Genomic DNA, 23,138 nt, shown 5'->3' with positions numbered 1-23,138 from the left:
AGGCGGAGCAGTCATTTGAGAAACCAAGGCTGTTGAGTCTGCCGATAAGAATGTGGTGATTGACAGAGTCGAAAGCCTTGGCCAGGTCGATGAATACAGCTGCACAGTATTGTCTCTTATTGATGGCAGTTAGGATGTCGTTTAGGACCTTGAGCACGACTTAGGTGCACCCATGACCAGCTCGAAAACCAGATTGCATAGCGGAGAAGGTACGGTGGGATTCGAAATGGTCCGTGATCTGTTTGTTACCTTGGCTTTCGAAGACCTTAGAAAGGCAGGGTAGGATAGATATAGGTCTGTAGCAGTTTGGGTCTAGAGTGTCTCCCCCTTTGAAGAGGGGGATGACCGCGGCAGCTTTCCAATCTTTGGGGATCTCAGACGATACGAAAGAGGTTGAACAAGCTAGTAATAGGGGTTTCAACAATTGCGGCGGATAAATTTCTGTTTGAAAAAGCTAGCCTTTGCTTTCCTAACTGCCTGTGTATATTGGTTCCTAACTTCCCTGAAAGCATATCGCGGGGGCTATTTGATGCTAATGCAGTATGCCACAGGATGTTTTTGTGCTGGTCAAGGAAAGGCAGGTCTGCAGTGAACCAAGGGCTATATCTGTTCCTGGTTCTACATTTTTTAAATGGGGCATGCTTATTTAAGATGGTGAGGAAAGCACTTTTAAAGAATAACCAGGGATCCTCTACTGACGGAATGAGGTCAATATCCTTCCAGGATACCCGGGCCAGGTCGATTAGAAAGGCCTGCTCGCTGAAGTGTTTTAGGAAGCGTTTGACATTGATGTGGGGTGGTCGTTTGACCGCAGACCCATTACGGACGCAGGCAATGAGGCAGTGATTGCTGAGATCCTGGTTGAAGACAGCAGAGATGTTTTAGAGGGCAGGTTGGTCAGGATGATATCTATGAGGGTGCCCGTGTTTACGGATTTGGGGTTGTACCTGGTAGGTTCATTGATAATTTGTGTGAGATTAAGGGCATCTATCTTAGATTGTAGGATGGCCGGGGAGTTAAGCATGTCCCAATTTAGGTCACCTAACAGTACAAGCTCTGAAGATTGATGGGGGGCAATCAATTCACATGTGGTGTCCAAGACACAGCTGGGGGCAGTAGGTGATCTATAACAAGCGGCAACGGTAAGAGACTTGTTTCTGGAAAGGTGGATTTTTAGAAGTAGAAGCTCTAATTGTTTGGGCACAGACCTGGATAGTATGACAGAACTCTGCAGGCTATCTCTGCAGTAGATTGCAACTCCGCCCCCTTTGGTGGCCTTCCTAAGCCAGGATTGCAACACGGCCAGGACATCTGGGTTGGCAGAGTGTGCTAAAGCAGTGAGTAAAACAAATTTAGGGAGGAGGATTCTAATGTTAACATGCATGATTCCAAGGCTTTTACAGTTACAGAAGTCAACAAATGAGAGCACCTGGGGAGTGGGAGTGGAGCTAGGCGCTGCAGGGCCTGGATTAACCTCTACATCACCAGAGGAACAGAGGAGGACTAGGATAAGGCTACGGCTAAAGGCTATAAGAACTGGTGGCCGAGTACATTCGGAACAGAGAGTAAAAGGAGCAGGTTTCTGGGCGAGGAAGAATAGATTCAAGGCATAATGTACAGAGACGGGTATGGTAGGCTGTGAATACAGTGGATGTGAACCTAGGCATTGAGTGACGATGAGAGAGGTTTTGTCTCTAGAGACATCATTTAGACCAGGTGTGGTCACCTCATGTGTGGGAGGTGAAACAAAAGGGCTAGCTAAGGCATATTGAGCAGTGCTGGAGGCTCTACAGTGAAATAAGACAGTAATCACTAACCAAAACAGCAATGAACAAGACATATAAACATTAGGGAGAGGCATGCGTAGCCGAGTGATCATAGGGACCAGTGGATAGCTAGGCGAGCTGGAGACACGGCGATTCAGACAGCTAGCAGGCCATGGCTATCAGGCTAGCAGAAGGGCCTTAGGGGGACGTCGCGATGGAAGAAGTCTGCTGTAGCCCCCTCGGACAGCCCCCTCGGATTGGCAGGGCTCCGTGTAGGCAGTAAAAGGGTCCAGGTCAATTGGCAAAATAGGTATTGTAGCCCAAGAAATTGGTTGATGGTCTTCTTCAGCTAACAGTCTGATATGCTCTAGACAGCTGGCGGGCCGCAGCTAGAAGATGGGCCTTCAGGGGACGTCGCGACGGAGGAGCCTGTTGAAACCCCTTGGGTGGATTACGTCGGTAGACCAGTTGTGATGGAATCGGCGGGGCTCCGTGTCGGTAGTAAAAGGGGTCCAGGCCAATTGGCAAAATAGATATTGTAGAGTGGCTGATGGACCTCTTCAGCTAGCCGGGAGATGGGCCTAGCACGAGGCTAGTTCCAGGCTCACTGGTGCTTGCTTCGGGACAGAGACGTTAGCCAGGGGGTAGCCACTCAGATAGCAGCTAGCTGCGATGATCCAGGTGAAAAGGCTCAGAGCTTGGGGTAGGAAACCGGAGATGTGGAGAAAAAGCAGTCCGGTATGCGCTGGGTTGAATCGCACTGTGCAGACTGGCAGGAGTTGATTGGGTTAAGGTTAGCTGAATACCGCTAGCAGTGGCTAACTGACTACTAGCTAATAGCTAGTTAGCTGACTATCTTCTGTTGGGTGGGTTCCGGTTCTAAAGTATAGAAAATAGCAGATTCATACCACATTGGGTGATGCGGGTTGCAGGAGAGTATGTTGAAACTGAGGTTAAAAATATTTAAAAAATATATGAAATATATACAAAGGGAAAAAAAGATATATACGCGGGACACGACAAGACAAAGACAAAGACATCTGAACTGCTACGCCATCTTGGATAGACCTGCCAGTCATATTCATTGGTTTCCCGCCATGAATTACATTAATTCACTCTTTCAAACCCCTACTATTTTTAACCATGCATCTCATGCGGGTAATGTACAGGTCTCCCAGATTTCCAAATGGCAATTGGCTTAGAGAACTAAACATTAGTTTAGAGAGAGCAAGAGCTCTCTGTAACTCTTTGACTGGGACTTGGTGCTATCGAAGTCCCAGTCAAAGAGCTACAAATATCACACTCTCGTTGGAATCATGACCTCACCAGGGCCACTGTGTGTAACTGTTGTTGTTTTAGCTACTCTGCTCACTGTGAGTCATGGGCCCATTAAAAAAGGAGCTTGGAGCCATTATGGAGGTATCACTAGGCAACAGTGTTTCCAGATGGTGCAGGGAGGCAGAGGTAGAGCAGAATTAATCACCTGGGCAGGTCTGAGGGTAAATATTACAGGGGAAGGACCTGCCTGGCAAACAGGTGGGAGGGCATTACGATTTAAACCATAGGTGGGACCAAGAAGTCACTCTTATTCTAGTCACAAGTAAAGGCTAAATCTTAAGGTCTGAGACCTTGCAAAAATGGGACAGACCCTCAGCATTTATTTGATAGAACTAGAGGAGATGGGCCTGTTAAAATCCACTTATTTAACAATATGCCTTGGGTTGTTAATTTGATTGGACTTGAAAACCCCTTTTATTCTTGGGCTGTGAATGTATTGCCCTTTTGTGTAGGATGGTGTGGGGTGCTCATATCCCTCTCCACCCTACACATGGTGTTGTTCATAACCCGCCCCCTCTCAGCCCACACAGGCTAATACACATCTTCAGCGGGAGAGAGAAACCTTGCACCTTCTGTCATGTCCTTTACTCTCTCTTTCTCTCTCTCTCTCTCTCTCTCTCTCTCCCCCCCCCTCTCTCTCTCATTCACACTCTCCTTTCCTATCTGCTTTATTTCTCTCTCATACCACCCATCTATTCAGTCAACTGAAATGATCATGTCTTAGACGCTTTCTCTCTCTCTTTCTCTCTCTCTTTCTCTCATCATCGACAGAGAAATCAAATCAAAATCACAATCACCACAGATTATATTATTCTGACTGATTCTCAAAAGGGAGGTGCAATTCCAGAAAGGAATGTATCTGTCCCACAGTTTTTGATCACCAAAGCGGTTGATTGATACACCTAATCTAGTGCTGTGTTCCCTGGACTGTGAGCTGTCCACGGTGTTGACCAGACAGGACACTGCCTGACTAGGGCCTTCGCCCTCCAGCTGGTGGGTGAGTTTCTGCTGGTCCTTATGTAACATTATGATAGAAGTGACTCAAGGCTGAGTGGTATCACACATTCAGCAGTATGTGAGGTGACAGTAATCTCAGGCTCAAGCTGTCCTGAGCAAATGGCCTGTGGACACTGATATCCTCTTTTTTTAAATGTCAAAGCATTAGAAGATGGGAGAAGTCCAATTGGGGAATGGAAGTTCCAACCTTCTGGACCTGGAGCATGGACATTAGCTACAGTCCCTTGGAAGTGCTTATAACGTGCATACCAAAGATAGGGTTTTTACAATACATTGCTTTCTGTAATGATGTAGAATTGCATTACGCCACATAATCTACAGTACAGTGCTTTCAGAAAGCATTCATACCCCTTGATTTATTCCACATTTTGTTGTGTTACAGCCTGAATGCAAAATAGATGAAATATGTTTTTTTTCTCTCACCCATCTACACACAATACCGCATAATGACAAAGTGAAAACGTGTTTTTAGAAATTGTTGCGATTGTATTGAAAATTAAATACAGAAATATCACATTTACATAAGTATTCATGCCCTTGAGTCAATACATGTTAGAATCACCTTTGGCAGCGATTACAGCTGTGAGTCTTTCTGGGTAAGTCTCTAAGAGCTTTCCACACCTGGATTGTACAATATTTTCCCACTAATCTTTTCAAAATTCTTCAAGCTCTGTCAAATTGGCTGTTGATCATTGCTACACAACCATTTCCAAGTTTTGCCATAGATTTTCAAGCAGATTTAAGTCAAAACTATAACTCGGCCACTCAAGAACATTAACTCCAGTGTAGATTTATCCTTGTGTTTTAGGTTATTGTCCTGCTGAAACGTGAATTCATTTCCCAGCGTCTGGTGGAAAGCAAACTGAACAAGGTTTTCCTCTAGGATTTTGCCTGTGCATAGCTCCATTCCATGTATTTTTTTATCCTGAAAAACTCCCCAGTCCTTAACTAGTTAAATGTAACTGAAAATGTCATCTACATAATACCCAAAATGTATTATTTATCATGAGAGGGCCATAAACAATAACTAGTAATGCTGCTCAAAAAAAGGTTAAAATCTCACCTTTCTGGTACAAATTGTTATAAATGACTGAGGTGTAGTCACTTTTGAGGACACAAGCTCAAGTACACAGTACAAATATGATGAAATATGAAATATTTTATATTTTGTATTTCCTATTCAACAAAACTGTATGAGGAAGGCTTGCAATGACGTATATGCTTTCTAAATATAGCATAATTGTAACATATACGCAGGGAGTCTGGAAGCAGGTGCAGAAGGTGAGTTTCATAATAATACAAAACAGGAGATGCGTACTGAAGTACCCAAAAACCAACACAGCCTGATGACCGAGGCAACTGAGGGCTATATGAAGGGAGAGTAATCAGGGTGGTGATGAAGTCCAGGTGTGCTTAATGATGGGGAGCAGGTATGCGCAATGATGGTTGCCAGGTGTGCGCAATGTGGGTTGCCGGTGTTGTGCTGAAAAGCTCCCCCCTGCCAGAATCCCACCCCGCCTTCGCGTGAACGCGCACGCACTGAATTCTTCATTGCTGCAACTTGCTTGCTAGTTGAGATTTTGATCGCGAATCGCGGGGAGACACTTGTAATATCTGCAGTTTTCGGTTTGGCTATTTGTTTCAAGTGTATTAGTCTTTATATAAATCTCTTTGGCAAAATTCGTCATCTCTCCCATGTCTTATTTGACTACTAGTTGTTCTGAAATGTTTATTGCTTGCCTACATTTTACTCCCTCCTCTATGTTTAATATAACACACATACATTAATTATTAATTTCAGTTGCCTATCCTGATGTGAAGTTTGTTCTATAGAAAGTATTTGACTCTGATGTGTGCCACAGAAAGTACGTGACTCTAGCTACAAAATTAAGGAAATTAGAAGGGGGGGGGGATTTCTACCCCCCCCCCCCCCCTTTCTATTTTGGGACTGTGTATTTAAAATTATAAAAATTCTCCAAAGTTCTTTAGTCTGTCACTTTAATAATTCAATGTTTAATTTAGGCCTATCCAAATAAAAAAATAGGCCTTCAACTTGTAGACACTATCATTTAGGCTATCATTTTGGGTACTGGTGTCTTGTGGAATAACTTTAGAACTCAATTTGTGTTTTATAACTGTTTCTATTATAAAGGCTCCCCTTAAAAAGAGACCATAGCTCACAGGCCTTTAAATATAGCCTCGAAATACATTTTAAACAAAATAGTTGAAGAAGCACGTGCAGTGAAATCCCAGAGTGGTTTCCTTCCTCTCCGGCAACTGAGTCAGGAAGGATGCATATATCTTTGAAGTGATTGGGTGTATTATTACACCATTCAAAGTGTAATAAATAACTTCATCATGCTCAAAGGAATATTCAATATCTGCTTTTTTTTATTTTTACCCATCTACCAATAGCTGTCCTTCTGACCTCCCTGGTCTTTGTGGTTGAATCTGTGTTTGAAATTCACTGCTCGACTGAGGGACATTACAGATAATTGTATGTGTGGGATACAGAGATGAGGTAGTCATTCAACAATCCTGTTTATAACTTTAACTAGTGCACACAGAGTGAGTCCATGCAACTTAATATGCGACTTGTTAAGCACCTTTTTGCTACTGAACTTATTTAGGCTTGCCATAACAAAGGGGTTGAATACTTGACAGAAGACATTTCAGCTTTTCATGTTTAATTATTTAGCAAAAATGTCTACTTTGACATTATGGGTTGTGTGTAGGTCAGTGATAAAATACCTCCATTTAATCCATTTTAAATTCAGGCTGTAACACAACAAAATGTGGAAAAAGTCAAGGGGTGTGAATAATTTCTGAAGTCACTGGATGTAAAGGTCTGATAAACGAGTCCCCATGCCTCTTCCTGATGTGACAGCCTCTCCCTCATCTAACTGCCAATGTGGATGAATGTCTCAACTCAGAGTATTCCTCAGCTCCTGACAACATATCCCCAAATGTGTGGCGTGAGACCTGCACCTTGCACGTGCCTCTCTCATCGCCTTGCCTTTGTGGGAATGAATTAGCCATTTGGGGCTAAAATCATAATAGACAGAGAGAAAGAGCATTGTAATTATGTGTAATTATGAATGAGTAAGCCCATTGTGTTCCAGATTGGTGGCCAGGACAGGCAGAAGAAGAGCTTTACAGCAGAAGATCTGCCAGGGCCCCAATCTCTGGTTTCCCTGTATTGAAAGTAGAGAGAGACAGAGGCACTCTGGCAATAGGAACCAGTCTTCACATGTGTCATCTGCTTAAATACAAAAGAGCCAGTGAGCTCAAACAGCATAGCTAGTTATAAATTGCGTAGTGCCTCTGCATGCTTTTACTAAATTGCTTCTCCCCGGTCTTCACTGTGTCTGTCATTCAGATGCACTCAGTTCACTCAGTAATGGACATTCTGCTGATGATTCACCCTGGCCTGTACACGCTTGTCATTTGGGCCTAAATATATGCCTGTATACAAACAAGCACACTCACACAGCTCTACAAGCTCACACACACACAATTCAACAAACAAGCGATGTGACTGAAAGTGTATCATCAGAAGGTACTGTAGTTAGCTAGCTGTATTACCGTAAACTCTGAAAACAAGTGTCTTATAACAATACACATGATTGAGTATGAATAGTCTCCCACGGTGGGAGGAAGTCTGCCTAAATGCACATCAGTTCATCCATAAAAACAGAATAGAATTGACACAAAGCCTGCATAACGGTTGACTTCTCTGTTATGATCTCCTACCTTTCCTTTATCTCAAGTTTCTCAGCAAATTACAACATGGATTCTGTGCCCTTATGCATAGAAAGCCATTGTATGAAATATGTGTGGGAGAATGTAATTCATAAAACCGAGTCCAACTGAACTGTGACAGATCCCCTTGATTCAAGTAGACTGAGAGAAATGCAATTTCTCTCTCCTTCTCGCCACATTGTACCTCATTCGTCAATCTATTAAGCCAAAAAGAGAACTACTACAGACTGTGACAATGAGACTTAACAGTTAGAGGCTTGTGTTTGAAAAATGCCTAACATTCCAACTTGTACGGACCTCTATAAACTCTAAGATGACTATCCAATTCATCAACTCATAGATAACCTTAATAAGCCCCTCCGATTTGTATTAGAGCACTGTGAAACAGAAGAATTCAAAAATAGTAATAAAAACATCCCATACTGTAGTATCAACACCTCTAACATGTTACGCCCAATATTCTCAGATATTGACCATACAAATCTATCTCCTATTGCTGAGGAAGAGGAAGGAGAGGCGATAGGTCCAGGAGCTTGTCTACCACAGGAAGATATTTCCATAGAAGCCCACCCTGTCTTGCTGCTTCTCACCAGCCTGGTCTACCTGCTCAGCGAAGTGGGTCCCCACACAAACGTTCACAGCCTCCCGCAGATCATCAGGAAGTGACCTCATCTTCCTCTCATGCTCCGCCAGGGCCCCCTGATAGAGCTGCTGACAGGTGGAGGTGAGAGGTCAGAGAGGGTGAGTGGGTGAGACAGAGACTCATGACCCAAACCGGTTCGTAACAAAGAGGGAGACAACGCGGAGATAAAGAAATAACAAACATATTTATTAATGACAGTATTAATTAAAAGTCAATATAATTAACCCTTATAGATGTATATGTTATCCAAAGGGCAAGGTGGAGGACCTCTGCATCCATGCCTTCAGGTCTGCATGATATTTAATTGTGGAAGCATGATCAACTGGAAAATCTATTGTAAAGCCTATACGTTCATCCAAAAAAATATTCCATATGATGTTCACACGTCAGCATTGGAACTATTCTGTATCTAGCACATGTTGGAACACAAGCTAGAATTCCACATTTGTAATTTGTCTAACGGTAGGCATATAGTATCTGTACATGCTTAAGATTGAACTGTATGCATTATGCGTCATTACATGTGTTAGCTCATTTGCATATTGGATGGTCAAGGCCTGGAAGGCCAATCTGTTGTAACAACATTTACGACAACCGGCACTATATACCCATGCATGTGTATGGACATGTGCGGACAGGTGTGTGTATGTGAATGTGTCAGACCAGGGATCAAATACATGTGTATTTGATTATTTGTTATTTCAAAAGTTACTTTCTGTGTATTTGAGTATTTTCAAATACCGGTACTTATTTCCAAAAACATTATTTAAAATACTCCTAGGACCTGGGTTCAAATGAATGGGAGTATTTATGTGCATTTGAAAATGCTCTGTGTATTTAAGTATTTTCAAATACATGCCAATGCTTTCCAAGTGTATTTCCAAATACATTACAATATTCAACTACTTGTATTTTCAAACAAAAAATATATGAATACTTACATCAAAATGTATGTGAAAGTAATTAAAATAATTAGTGTGTGTGTGTGTGTGTGTGTGTGTGTGTGTGTGTGTGTGTGTGTGTGTGTGTGTGTGTGTGTGTGTGTGTGTGTGTGTGTGTGTGTGTGGGGGTGCATGTTTGTTTACAGCACCTGATTGGCTAGGCCTTTTATCTCGTCCAGTGTGGCCACGTTTCTCTTCACCAGAGCATCCGACTGAGGACTGCTGTCTGTAGACTACAGTACCAATACGTTTCAATGAGAGCAGAGACTTTGTATGGCTGTGTGTGTGTGCCAAGTGCACGTGAATGCCTGAAGGACATGAAGAGTATGTCTTTAAACAGTTAATCTGGTCAGATACTCTACCTGTAGCAAATTAGATGGTACAGTACTGTACAGTGGCAAGAAAAAAATATGTGAACCCTTTGTAATTACCTGGATTTCTGCATAAATTGGTTATCAAATTTGATCTGATCTTCATCTAAGTCACAACAATAGACAAACATTGTGTGCTTAAACTAATAACACACACATTATTGCATTTTTCTTGTCTATATTGAATACATCATTTAAACATTCACAGTGAAGGTTGGATAAAATATGTGAACCCCTAGGCTAATGACTTCTTCAAAAGATAATTGGAGTCAGGAGTCAGCTAACCTGGAGTCCAATCAATGAGACGAGATTGGAGATGTTAGTTAGAACTGCCTTGCCCTTTAAAAAACTCTCACAAAATTTGAGTTTGCTATTCACAAGAAGCATTGCCTGATGTGAACCATGCCTAGAACAAAAGAGATCTCAGAAGACCTAAGATTAAGAATTGTTGACTTGCATAAAGCTGGAAATGGTTACAAAACTATCTCTAAAAGCCTTGATGTTTATCAGTCCATGGTAAGACAAATTGTCTACAAATGGAGAAAGTTCAGCACTGTTGTTATTCTCCCTAGGAGTGGCCGCCCTGCAAAGATGACTGCAAGAGCACAGCACTGAATGCTCAATGCTCAATGAGGTTAAGAAGAATCCTAGAGTGTCAGCTAAAGACTTACAGAAATCTCTGGAACATGCTAAAATCTCTGTTGACGATTCTACGATGCGTAAAACACTAAACAAGATGTTCATGGGTGTTCATGGGAGGACACCACTGCTGTCCAAAACAAACCATTGATGCACGTTTGCAAAAGTGCACCTGGATGTTCCACATACTACTGGCAAAATATTCTGTGGACAATGAAACTACAGTTGAGTTGTTCTCGTGCTCCTAGATCTTAGTGCTGCTTTTGATACCATCGATCACCACATTCTTTTGGAGAGATTGGAAACCCAAATTGGTCTACATGGACAAGTTCTGGCCTGGTTTAGGTCTTATCTGTCGGAAAGATATCAGTTTGTCTCTGTGAATGGTTTGTCCTCTGACAAATCAACTGTAAATTTTGGTGTTCCTCAAGGTTCCGTTTTAGGACCACTATTGTTTTCACTATATATTTTACTTCTTGGGGATGTCATTCGAAAACATAATGTTAAATTTCACTGCTATGCAGATGACACACAGCTGTACATTTCAATGAAACATGGTGAAGCCCCAAAATTGCCCTCGCTAGAAGCCTGTGTCTCAGACATAAGGAAGTTGATGGCTGCAAACTTTCTACTCTTAAACTCGGACAAAACAGAGATGCTTGTTCTAGGTCCCAAGAAACAAAGAGATCTTCTGTTGAATCTGACAATTAATCTGGATGGTTGTACAGTCGTCTCAAATAAAACTGTGAAGGACCTCGGCGTTACTCTGGACCCTGATCTCTCTTTTGAAGAACATATCAAGACTGTTTCAAGGACAGCTTTTTTCCATCTACGTAACATTGCAAAAATCAGAAAATTTCTGTCCAAAAATGACGCAGAAAAATGTATCCATGCCTTTGTTACTTCTAGGTTGAACTACTGCAATGCTCTACTTTCCGTCTACCCGGATAAAGCACTAAATAAACTTCAGTTAGTGCTAAATACGGCTGCTAGAATCCTGACTAGAACCCAAAAATTTGATCATATTACTCCAGTGCTAGCCTCCCTACACTGGCTTCCTGTTAAGGCAAGGGCTGATTTCAAGGTTTTACTGCTAACCTACAAAGCATTACATGGGCTTGCTCCTACCTATCTTTCCGATTTGGTCCTGCCGTACATACCTACACGTACGCTACGGTCACAAGACGCGGGCCTCCTAATTGTTCGTAGAATTTCTAAGCAAACAGCTGGAGGTAGGGCTTTCTCCTATAGAGCACCATTTTTATGGAATAGTCTGCATACCCATGTGAGAGACGCAGACTCAGTCTCAACCTTTAAGTCTTTACTGAAGACATATCTCTTCAGTAGGTCCTATGATTAAGTGTAGTCTGGCCCAGGGGTGTGAAGGTGAACGGAAAGGCTGGAGCAACGAACCGCCCTTGCTGTCTCTGCCTGGCCGGTTTCCCCTCTTTCCACTGGGATTCTCTGCCTCTACCCCTATTATGGGGGCTGAGTCACTGGCTTACTGGTGTTCTTCCATGCCGTCCCTGGGAGGGGGGCGTCACTTGAGTGGGTTGAGTCACTGACGTGGTCTTCCTGTCTAGGTTGGCGCCCCCCCTTGGGCTGTGCCGTGGCGGAGATCTTTGTGGGCTATACTCGGCCTTGTCCCGGGATGGTATGTTGGTGGTTGGAGATATCCCTCCAGTGGTGTGGAGGCTGTGCTTTGGCAAAGTGGGTGGGGTTATATCCTACCTGTTTGGCCCTGTCCGGGGGTTTCTTCGGATGGGGCCACAGTGTCTCCTGACCCCTCCTGTCTCAGCCTCCAGTATTTATGCTGCAGTAGTTTATGTGTCGGGGGGCTAGGGTCAGTCTGTCACATCTGGAGTATTTCTCTTGTCTTTTCCGGTGTCCTGTGTGAATTTAAATATGCTCTCTCTAATTCTCTCTTTCTCTTTCTTTCTTTCTCTCTCTCAGGGGACCTGAGCCCTAGGACCATGCCTCAGGACTACCTGGCTTGATGACTCCTTGCTGTCCCCAGTTCACCTGGCCGTGCTGCTGCTCCAGTTCTAACTGTTCTGCCCGCAGCTATGGAACCCTGACCTGTTCACCGGACGTGCTACCTGTCCCAGACCTGTTGTCCCAGACCTGCTGGAACCCTGACCTATTCACCGGACGTGCTACCTGTCTCAGACCTGCTGTTTTCAACTCTCTAGAGACAGCAGGAGCGGTAGAGATACTCTCAAAGATCTGCTATGAAAAAGCCAACTGACACTTACTCTTGTGTTACTGACTTGTTGCACCCTCGACAACTACTATGATTATTATTATTTGACAATGCTGGTCATTTATGAACATTTGAACATCTAGGCCATGTGCTGTTATAATCTCCACCCGGCACAGCCAGAAGAGGACTGGCCACCCCTCATAGCCTGGTTCCTCTCTAGGTTTCTTCCTAGGTTTTGGCCTTTCTAGGGAGTTTTTCCTAGCCACCGTGCTTCTACACCTGCATTGCTTGCTGTTTGGGATTTTAGGCTGGGTTTCTGTACAGCACTTTGTGATATCAGCTGATGTAAGAAGGGCTATATAAATAAATTTGATTTGATTTGAATATGGAAGGAACACACAAAAAGGCACAGCACACCAACATCAAAACCTCATCCCAACTGTAAAGTACGGTGGAGGGAGCATCATGGTTTGGAGCTGCTTTGCTGCCTCAGGGCATGGACAGCTTGCTAACATTGACAGAAAAATGAATTCCCAAGTTTGTCAAGACATTTTGCAGGAGAATATTAGTCTATCTGTCCTCCAACTGAAGCTCAACAGAAGTTGAGGGATGCAATAGGACAACGACCAAAAATACAGAAGTAAAACAATAACAGAATGGCTTCAACAGAAGAAAATACGCCTTCTAGAGTGGCCCAGTCAGAGTCCTGACCTCAACCCGATTGAGATGCTGTGGCATGACCTCAAAAGAGCGGTTCACACCAGGCATCCCAAGAATATTGCTGAACTGATACAGTTTTGTAAAGAGGAATGGTCCAAAATTCCTCCTGCAGGGCTGCAGGTCTGATCCGCAACTACAGAAGGTTATAGCTGCCAAAGGAGGGTCAACCAGTTATTAAATCCAAGGGTTCACATTCTTTTCCCACCCTGCACTGTGAATGTTTACACAGTGTGTTCAATAAAGACATGAAAACGTATAATTGTTTGTGTGTTTTTAGTTTAAGCAGATTGTGTTTGTCTATTGTTGTGACCTAGATGAAGATCAGATCAACTTTTATGACCAATTTATGCAGAAATCCAGGTATTTCCAAAGGGTTCACATACTTTTTCTTGCCAGAGGAGATCAATACTGTTGGGTCACAATAGATTAGACTTGTCCAATTCCATCAAGTGGTCTTTTGTTGTGTTGACCAAATAAGTTATCACATTATAACCCCTCTCTGAAATGCAAACTACCGGTCAAAAGTTTTAGAACACCTACTCATTCAAGGGTTTTTCTTTATTTTTACTATTTTCTACATTGTAGAATAAAAGTGAACACATCAAAACAATGAAATAACACATGTAGTAACCAAAAAAAGTGTTAAACAAATCAAAATATATTTTAGATTCTTCAAAGTAGCCACCCTTTGCCTTGATGACAGTTTTGCACACTCTCTCAGCTTTGGCATTCTCTCAACCAGCTTCATGAGGTAGTCACCTGGAAAGCATTTCAATTAAAAGTTGATTTGTGGAATTTCTTTCCTTCTTAATGCGTTTGAGCCAATCAGTTGTGTTGTGACAAGGTAGGGTTGGTATACAAAAGATGGCCCTATTTGGAAAAAGACCAAGTCCAAATTATGGCAAGAACAGCTCAAATAAGCAAAGAGAAACAACAGTCCATCATTACTTTAAGACATGAAGGTCAGTCAATATGGAACATTTTAAGAACTTTGAAAGTTTCTTAAAGTGCAGTCGCAAAAACCATCAAGCACTATGATGAAACTGGCTCTCATGAGGATCGCCACAGGAAAGGAAGACCCAAAGTTACCTCTGCTGCAGAGGATAAGTTCATTAGCGTTACCAGCCTCTAATGAGCCTAAATGCTTCACAGAGTTCAAGTAACAGACACATCTCATCATCAACTGTTCAGAGGAGACTGTGTGAATCAGGCCTTCATGGTGAAATTGCTGCAAAGAAACCACTAATAAAGGACACCAATAATAAGAAGGGACTTGCTTGGGCCAAGAAACACGAGCAATGGACATTAGGCCGGTGGAAATCTGTCCTTTGGTCTGGAGTCCAAATTTGAGATTTTTGTTTCCAACTGTCGTGTGTTTGTGAGACGCGGTGTGGGTGAATGGATGATCTCCGCATGTGTATTTCCCACCGTAAAGCATGGAGGAGGAGGTGTTATGGTGTGGGGGTGCTTTACTGATGACACTGTCTGTGATTTATTTAGAATTCAAGGCACACTTAACCAGCATGGCTACCACAGCATTCTGCAGTGATACGCTGCTTAGTGGGACTATCATTTGTTTTTCAACAGGACAATGACCCAACACACCTCCAGGCTGTGTAAGGGCTATTTGACCAAGAAGGAGAGTGATGGAGTGCTGCATCAGATGACCTGGCCTCCACAATCCCCCGACCTCAAACAAATTGAGATGGTTTGGGATGAGTCGGACCGCAGGGTGAAGGAAAATCAGCATTCAAGTGCTCAGCATATCTGGGAACTCCTTCAAGACTGTTGGAATAGCATTCCAGGTGAAGCTGGTTGAGAGAATGCCAAGAGTGTGCAAAGCTGTCATCAAGGCAAATGGTGGCTATTTGAAGAATCAAAAATCTGAAATATAATTGGATTTGTTTAACACTTTTTTTTGGTTACTACATGATTCCATATGTGTTATTTCATAGTTTCGATGTCTTCACTCTTATTCTACAATGTAGAAAATAGTAAAAATAAAGAAGAACCCTTGAATGAGTAGGTGTTCTAAAACTTTTGACCAGTACTGTATGAAAGAGCAAAAGACTTCATAAAATCTACTTTTAAACCCTCCTTTGTTGAGGTGTTCAGATCAACCAGATTGAACTAGTGTGAAAGGAGCAGAGTAGACGTGATGTGCTGGTGACCCAGATGCAGTTGGGCTGAATCCTGATGAGCCAACATGGTAAAGAGAAGAGCAACACAACACAACACATCTCTCTCTCTCCCACTCCCCATGTGCCCTGTCCTCACTCTGTGTAAACATCCTATAAACAGCCAGGCCAGCCCTTTGGTCAGGGTGCTCTGCTCTGCCCTCAACTCAATGTGAGAGTGAGAGAGTGAGAGTGAGAGAGTGAGAGAGAGAGCATGCACGTGTGTCTGCGTGTGAGTGAACAGACAGGGTGGTCATGTGAATGAATCAGACACTTTTGTGTACAATACACTTCTGGAAAAGCTCTTTCAGTCAGTGTAACCATAGTTACTCTCCCTGTCTACCACAGTAGATAATGATAATGAAAACCATGTGAATTTCCCAATGTGGATGTGGAAAGCACTGCAATAGTTACAGAGACACGTGTACATCCTGGTGTTGCCATTAAAGTAATAGACCTGAGACATCTATAATTATAATCTGTAATAGCAGGTTCTATTTTAACTCAAAAGGAATATACTTGCCACTGTATCAGTCTTGGCAGACTCCTCAGCCAGGTCTACGCTCATTGCCCTTTTCAGCCTAAGTATATATATATATATATATACAAATTATCTAATTGATTATGTTACCATTAAACTATGAACTATGTAGTCATTGTCTAAGATGAAGTTGTTCCAACTCAGAACACAGCAGCACTCTACCACGTGCAAACAGTTTCACTTTCCAACCTGCATTTAAAGCTCTGAATACATGAGCTCTGTATTGTTTGTACTGTACCAGTACATCGAACAATGAGAGAATCAATGAGTTGAATGAGTGGTCTTTTATGTGATTCCATAAGTACACATTCAGCTCACCTTGCCTTGTCTGAACCTGAGCACTTTGACTGCCCTTACTTCTTTGTCTCCTTGGAGTCACTTGGGGAGGGAACAGAGAACACTCGTCACTGGAGATGATTTTGAGGCCATTTAAGTGAAAGCCCATTATGAAACATGAAAACTACCATTCAAAAAATATATTCTGCAGCCAGGCTGTATGACCTTGTTCCAGTTAATATTTTGTAAGTGTAAGTGGTAATTAAAGGGGTCCAGTATCTGTTAGATAAGTAAAATCAGAAGCTATCTTATCCCTAACACTGCTGTTTGAACATCTGTGGCTAATGGCTGGCCTTAGATAACCATCTGTTGGCTGGAGACACTGGATAATACTCACACACACTCTCATACACACATACACAGTGCCTTGCGAAAGTATTCACCCCCTTGGCATTTTTCCTATTTTGTTGCCTTACAATCTGGAATTAAAATAGATTTTGGGGGGGTTGTATAATTTGATTTACACAACATGTCTACCACTTTGAAGATGCAAAATATTTTTTATTGTGAAACAAACAAGAAAGACAAAAAAATAGAAAACTTGAGCGTGCATAACTATTCACCCCCCAAAAGTCAATACCTTGTAGAGCCACTTTTTGCAGCAACTGCAGCTGCAAGTCTCTTGGGATATGTCTATATAAGCTTGGCACATCTAGCCACTGGGATTTTTGCCCATTCTTCAAGGCAAAACTGCTCCAGCTTCTTTAAGTTGGATGGGTTCCTGCTGGTGTACAGCAATCTTTAAGTCATACCACAGATTCTCAATTGGATTGAGGTCTGGGCTTTGCCTAGGCCATTCCAAGACATGTAAATGTTTCCCTTTAAACCACTCAAGTGTTGCTTTAGCAGTATGCTTAGGGTCATTGTCCTGCTGGAAGGTGAACCTCTGTCCCAGTCTCAAATCTCTGGAAGACTGAAACAGGTTTCCCTAAAGAATTTCCCAGTATTTAGCGCCATCCATCATTCCTTCAATTCTGACCAGTTTCCCCGTCCCTGCCGATGAAAAACATCCCCACAGCATGATGCTGCCACCACCATGCTTCACTGTGGGGATGGTTTTCTCGGGGTGATGAGAGGTGTTGGGTTTGTGCCAGACATAGCATTTTCCTTGATGGCCAAAAAGCTCAATTGTAGTCTCATCTGACCAGAGTACCTTCTTCCATATGTTTGAGGAGTCTCGCACATGCCTTTTGGCAAACACCAAATGTGTTTGCTTATTTTTTTCTTTCAGCAATGGCATTTATCTGGCCACTCTTCCATAAAGCACCCCCTCTGTGGAGTGTACGGCTTAAAGTGGGCCTATGGACAGATACTCCAATCTCCGCTGTGGAGCTTTGCAGCTCCTTCAGGTTTGTTGTTGGTGCCATATTCTTAAAAAAAAATGTATAATGGATTTAATGGTGCTCTGTGGAAGTTTCTGACATTTTTTTATAACCCAACCCTGATCTGTACTTCTCCACAACTTTGTCTCTGACATGTTTGGAGAGCTCCTTGGTCTTCATGGTGCCGCTTGCTTGGTGGTGCCCCTTGCTTAGTGGTGTTGCAGACTCTGGGGCCTTTCAGAACAAGTGTATATATATTGAGATCATGTGACAGATCATGTGACACTTAGATTGCACACAGGTGGCCTTAATTTAATTAATTATGTGATTTCTGAAGGTAATTGGTTGCACCAAATCTTTAGGGGCTTCATAGCAAAGGGGTTGAATAAATATGCAAGCGCCACTTTTCCGGGCTATTTTGTGTATGTCCATTACATGAAATCCAAATAAAAATCAATTTAAATTACAGGTTGTAATGCAACAAAATAGGAAAAACGCCAAGGGGGATGAATACTTTTGCAAGGCACTGTATAAGCAAGCACACGCACACACAAACACACAGTCTTTCCCTCTCTCTCATACACACATACATAAAAACCCACACAATCAAACACCCACACCCACAATACAGACCACCATAAGCTGGCCGAGGACCCTGAATAACCTGCATGGATGGCTGACTCATTTATTACTTCCAATATTGTATTTGCAAAAGGTCAAATAATTTCCCTGTCTAATACACATGCACACATGCGCTTTTTACAGACACACACAGGCACACATGTGTTCCTTAACTATATTTAGAGGTCCTGCATAATATAGGTAGGCTATTGTGATGTGTGTTGGCCCACCTCTCCAGAGCATTGAGTTCACTGATGTGTCTCTCTGTGACCATCTCCAACGGCTTGGCAAGTCGCTGTCTGCCACACAGGAAACAGGCAACAGGAAGTATCAGTAACAGAGCGGCAGCTTTACCAAGTGCAAAACAGACCTAGCGGAAGTCTCCACTGAAATGTGTTAGAAATCTGATAAACAGCATGCGGTATGTGCTGTAAAACTTCATATATAGTTGAAGTCGGAAGTTTACTTAGGTTGGAGTCATTAAAACTCGTTTTTCAACTACACAACAAATTTCTTGTTAACAAACTATAGTTTTGGCAAGTCGGTTATGACATCTACTTTGTGCATGACACAAGTCATTTTTCCAACAATTGTTTAGAGACAGATTATTTCACTGTATCACATTTCCAGTGGGTCAGAAGTTTAGGGTTAGGGTTAGGGTTAAGCTGAATGATGTAATTCCAGCCACTGGCTGAAAAACATTAGCGCTTTTGGCAAGTGCTCTATCAGAGGACAATGGGCTGAGGCGCGACCACGAGTCGACCCCATGTTTAATTTTCTTTCATCTTTGAACCTAAACACGCTTTCCCGGTCGGAATATTATCGCTTTTTTACGAGAAAAATGGCATAAAAATTGATTTTAAACAGCGTTGACATGCTTCGAAGCACGGTAATGGAATATTTAGAATTTTTTTGTCACGAAATGCGTCGTGCTCGTCACCCTTCTTTACCATTCGGATAGTGTCCTGAACGCACGAACAAAACAGAGGATATTTGGATATAACTATGGATTATTTTGAACCAAACCAACATTTGTTATTGAAGTAGAAGTCCTGGGAGTGCATTCTGACGAAGACAGCAAAGGTAATAACATTTTTCTTATTGTAAATCTGATTTTGGTGAGTGCTAAACTTGGTGGGTGTCTAAATAGCTAGCCCTGTGATGCCGGGCTATCTACTGAGAATATTGCAAAATGTGCTTTCACCGAAAAGCTATTTTAAAATCGGACATAGTGAGTGCATAGAGGAGTTCTGTATCTATAATTCTTAAAATAATTGTTATGCTTTTTGTGAACGTTTATCGTGAGTAATTTAGTAAATTCACCGGAAGTTTGCGGGGGGTATGCTAGTTCTGAACGTCACATGCTAATGTAAAAAGCTGGTTTTTGATATAAATATGAACTTGATTGAACAAAACATGCATGTATTGTATAACATAATGTCCTAGGGTTGTCATCTGATGAAGATCATCAAAGGTTAGTGCTGCATTTAGCTGTGGTTTGGGTTTATGTGACATTATATGCTAGCTTGAAAAATGGGTGTCTGATTATTTCTGTCTGGGTACTCTGCTGACATAATCTAATGTTTTTCTTTCGTTGTAAAGCCTTTTTGAAATCGGCCAGTGTGGTTAGATTAACGAGAGTCTTGTCTTTAACATGGTGTAAAATAGTCATATGTTTGAGAAATTGAAGTAATAGCATTTCTAAGGTATTTGAATAACGCGCCACGGGATTCAACTGGCTGTTGAGTAGGTGGGACGATTTCGTCCCGCCGACCCTAGAGAGGTTAAACAGCTTGGAAAATTCCAGAAAATAATGTCATGGCTTTAGAAGCTTCTGATAGGCTAATTGACATCATTTGAGTCAGTTGGAGGTGTACCTGTGGATGTATTTCAAGGCCTACCATCAAACTCTTTGCTTGACATCATGGGAAAATCTAAAGAAATCATCCAAGACCTCAGGAAAAAAATGGTGGACCGCCACAAGTCTGGTTCATCCTTGGGAGCAATTTCCAAACGCCTGAAGGTACCATGTTCATCTGTTTATACGCAAGTATAACCACCATGGGACCACGCAGCCGTCATACCGCTCAGGAAGGAGACGTGGTCTGTCTCCTAGAGATGAACATACTTTGGTGCAAAAAGTGCAAATCAATCCCAGAACAACAGCAAAGGACCTTGTGAAGATGCTGGAGGAAACAGGTACAAAAGTATCTATATCCACAGTAAAACAAGTCCTATATCGACATAACCTGAAAGGCCGCTCAACAAGGAAGAAGCCACTGCTCCAACACCGCCATTAAAAAGCCACTTTTTGGAGAAATGTCCTCTGGTCTGATGAAACAAAAATAGAACTGTTTGGCCATAATGACCATTGTTATGTTCGGAGGAAAAAGGGGGAGGCTTGCATTCCGAAGAATACCATCCCAACCATGAAGCACGGGGGTGGCAGCATCATGTTGTGGGCGTGCTTTGCTGCAGGAGGGACTGGTGCACTTCACAAAATAGATGGCATCATGAGGCTGTCATAAACATTGTTGTAATGATTGGACCAAGGTGCAGCGTGGAATGGTTTCATCATCTTTATTCGAGTGAAACGCACAGAAAACAATAAAGAGCAAAATGAAACGTGAAGCCAATGTAGTGCTCGCAGGCAACTATACATAGACAAGATCCCACAACAAACAGGTGGGAAAAGGCTGCCTAAATATGATCCCCAATCAGAGACAACGATAGACAGCTGTCTCCGATTGGGAACCATACCAGGCCAACATAGAAATACAAAAACTAGAGTACCCACCCTAGTCACACCCTGACCTAACCAAAATAGAGAATAAAAAGGCTCTCTAAGGTCAGGGTGTGACAGAGGCAGGAAAATGATGTGGCTATATTGAAGTAACATCTCAAGACATCAGTCAGGAAGTTAAAGCTTGGTCGCAAATGGGTCTTCCAAATGGACAATGACCCCAAGCATACTTCCAAAGTTGTGGAAAAATAGTTTAAGGACAACAAAGTCAAGGTATTGGAGTGGCCATCACAAAGCCCTGACCTCAATCCCATAGAAAATGTGTGGGCAGAATTGAAAAAGTGTGTGCGAGCAAGGAGGCCTACAAACCTGACTCAGTTACACCAGCTCTGTCAGGAGGAATGGGCCAAAATTCACCCAACTTATTGTGGGAAGCTTGTGGAAGGCTAAGTGAAACGTTTGACCCAAGTTAAACAATTTAAAGGCAATGCTACCAAATACTAATTGAGTGTATGTAGACTTCTGACCCACTGGGAATGTGATGAAAGAAATAAAAGCTGAAATAAATCATTCTCTCTACTATTATTCTGACATTTCACATTCTTAAAATAAAGTGGTGATCCTAACTGACCTAAGACAGGGAACATTTACTAGGATTAAATGTCAGGAGTTTAAATGTATTTGGCTAAGGTGCATGTAAACTTACGACTTCAACTGTATATAAAAACGACTGTAACACAACCTTGCCATGCATTTGCACGCACTTTGACAGAAACTGATTCTGACTGTGACTGCCTGAGACCTGACTATGAGATGCTGCTGTCGCTAGCTCGATTGGCCTTCCAGTCCGGGGGGGTCTATTCCCTAATCGGTGAGCTCACAACCCAGAGAAAATGACCTGATTGACCTCTATCTGATGCAGATCCAGAGCTTATGCTAAGAGCACCCCAGAGCACCTAGTTGTGATGGATAATCAATACTGTGCTACAGGCCTGGCTTCCAGCCATCAGCTGAAGGCATGAGGTGAGATATACTCTTGAGTTTAGGTGCATGGTGGGGCTGTGCACGTGGGAATGAGTCCCAGTTTTGGGTGAGTCCAGAGGAAATTAATAGGTGTGGTAAACAGAGCCAAGAGCAGTGTATGGTGAGAAGTAGTTAGGGTGCTCAGTAGTTAGGGTGCTCAGGTGAATATAGTCACAGGTGTAAGTTCATTACACACTATTGGCTTTAAATAAACACACCTTACCTCAACTGCTTATCCAGTACATGGATGCAATGTAAAAATAAAAACATCCTTGAATAAGAGATACATTATGTTTATGTAAAGAACTATCAATAATATCCTTAATATCGAATTGACTCTGGCTGTTAGAGTTTGTCTGAACATCACTGTTCCTCTTCCTCTTCTTCATCTGATCAAACTACTCCACCCACAGAGCTCTGAGATCCACCTGCAGCCTCGTCTTCTGCTCCATCACCCTCTCCTCCCTGGGGACGGGCTCTGCCGTCTCACCATCAGAGAACAGGTTTTAGACATGACATGGCGAAGGGGACAATAGTCTGATCCCTACAGTAATACCCAGAGGGGGATGGATGATCCATAGAGATCCTATTAAATTACTAGAGGGGCTATCCCATCAACTCTCAATGTTTCATAATGGGGTGAAAATGGCAGCCATATTGATCAGGGAGAACTCCAAACCAGTCTAATTGGAATGAATGACAGTATAGGCATAATCCACATTTGATGTATGCATGAAAATAAAAGTAAGGCATGTGATATATCATAAATTGAGTAATAGAATTATTGACAACTTTATACCAAATTTCTGTATAAATAGCCTCTAAAATATATGTAAACAGACCATAAAATGTATGTTTTCTTGGAAAGCTGTAAGCGCTATTATTATATGTTACAATATCAGTACTTGTTGCATTTACAACTTGTCTAAGTCCTATCATCAACAGATTTCAGCCAGTGTATGGCTGTGGATTGAC

The 23,138-nt window shown here is 42.4% G+C and overlaps 1 pseudogene; it reads right to left on the bottom strand.

The window, feature by feature from the left end:
- Positions 1-8,420: 8,420 nt before the first annotated feature.
- The window catches only part of LOC106577490 (1-phosphatidylinositol 4,5-bisphosphate phosphodiesterase beta-2-like), a 36,009-nt pseudogene continuing 21,291 nt past the window's right edge, over positions 8,421-23,138 (bottom strand).

This window comes from Salmo salar, chromosome 01 (genome assembly GCF_965601325.2).
Source record: "Salmo salar chromosome 01, fSalSal1, whole genome shotgun sequence".
Taxonomy (NCBI): Eukaryota; Metazoa; Chordata; class Actinopteri; order Salmoniformes; family Salmonidae; genus Salmo; species Salmo salar.
The sequence above is the reverse complement of the archived record's forward strand: the minus strand, read 5'-3'. Positions and strand labels throughout refer to the sequence as shown.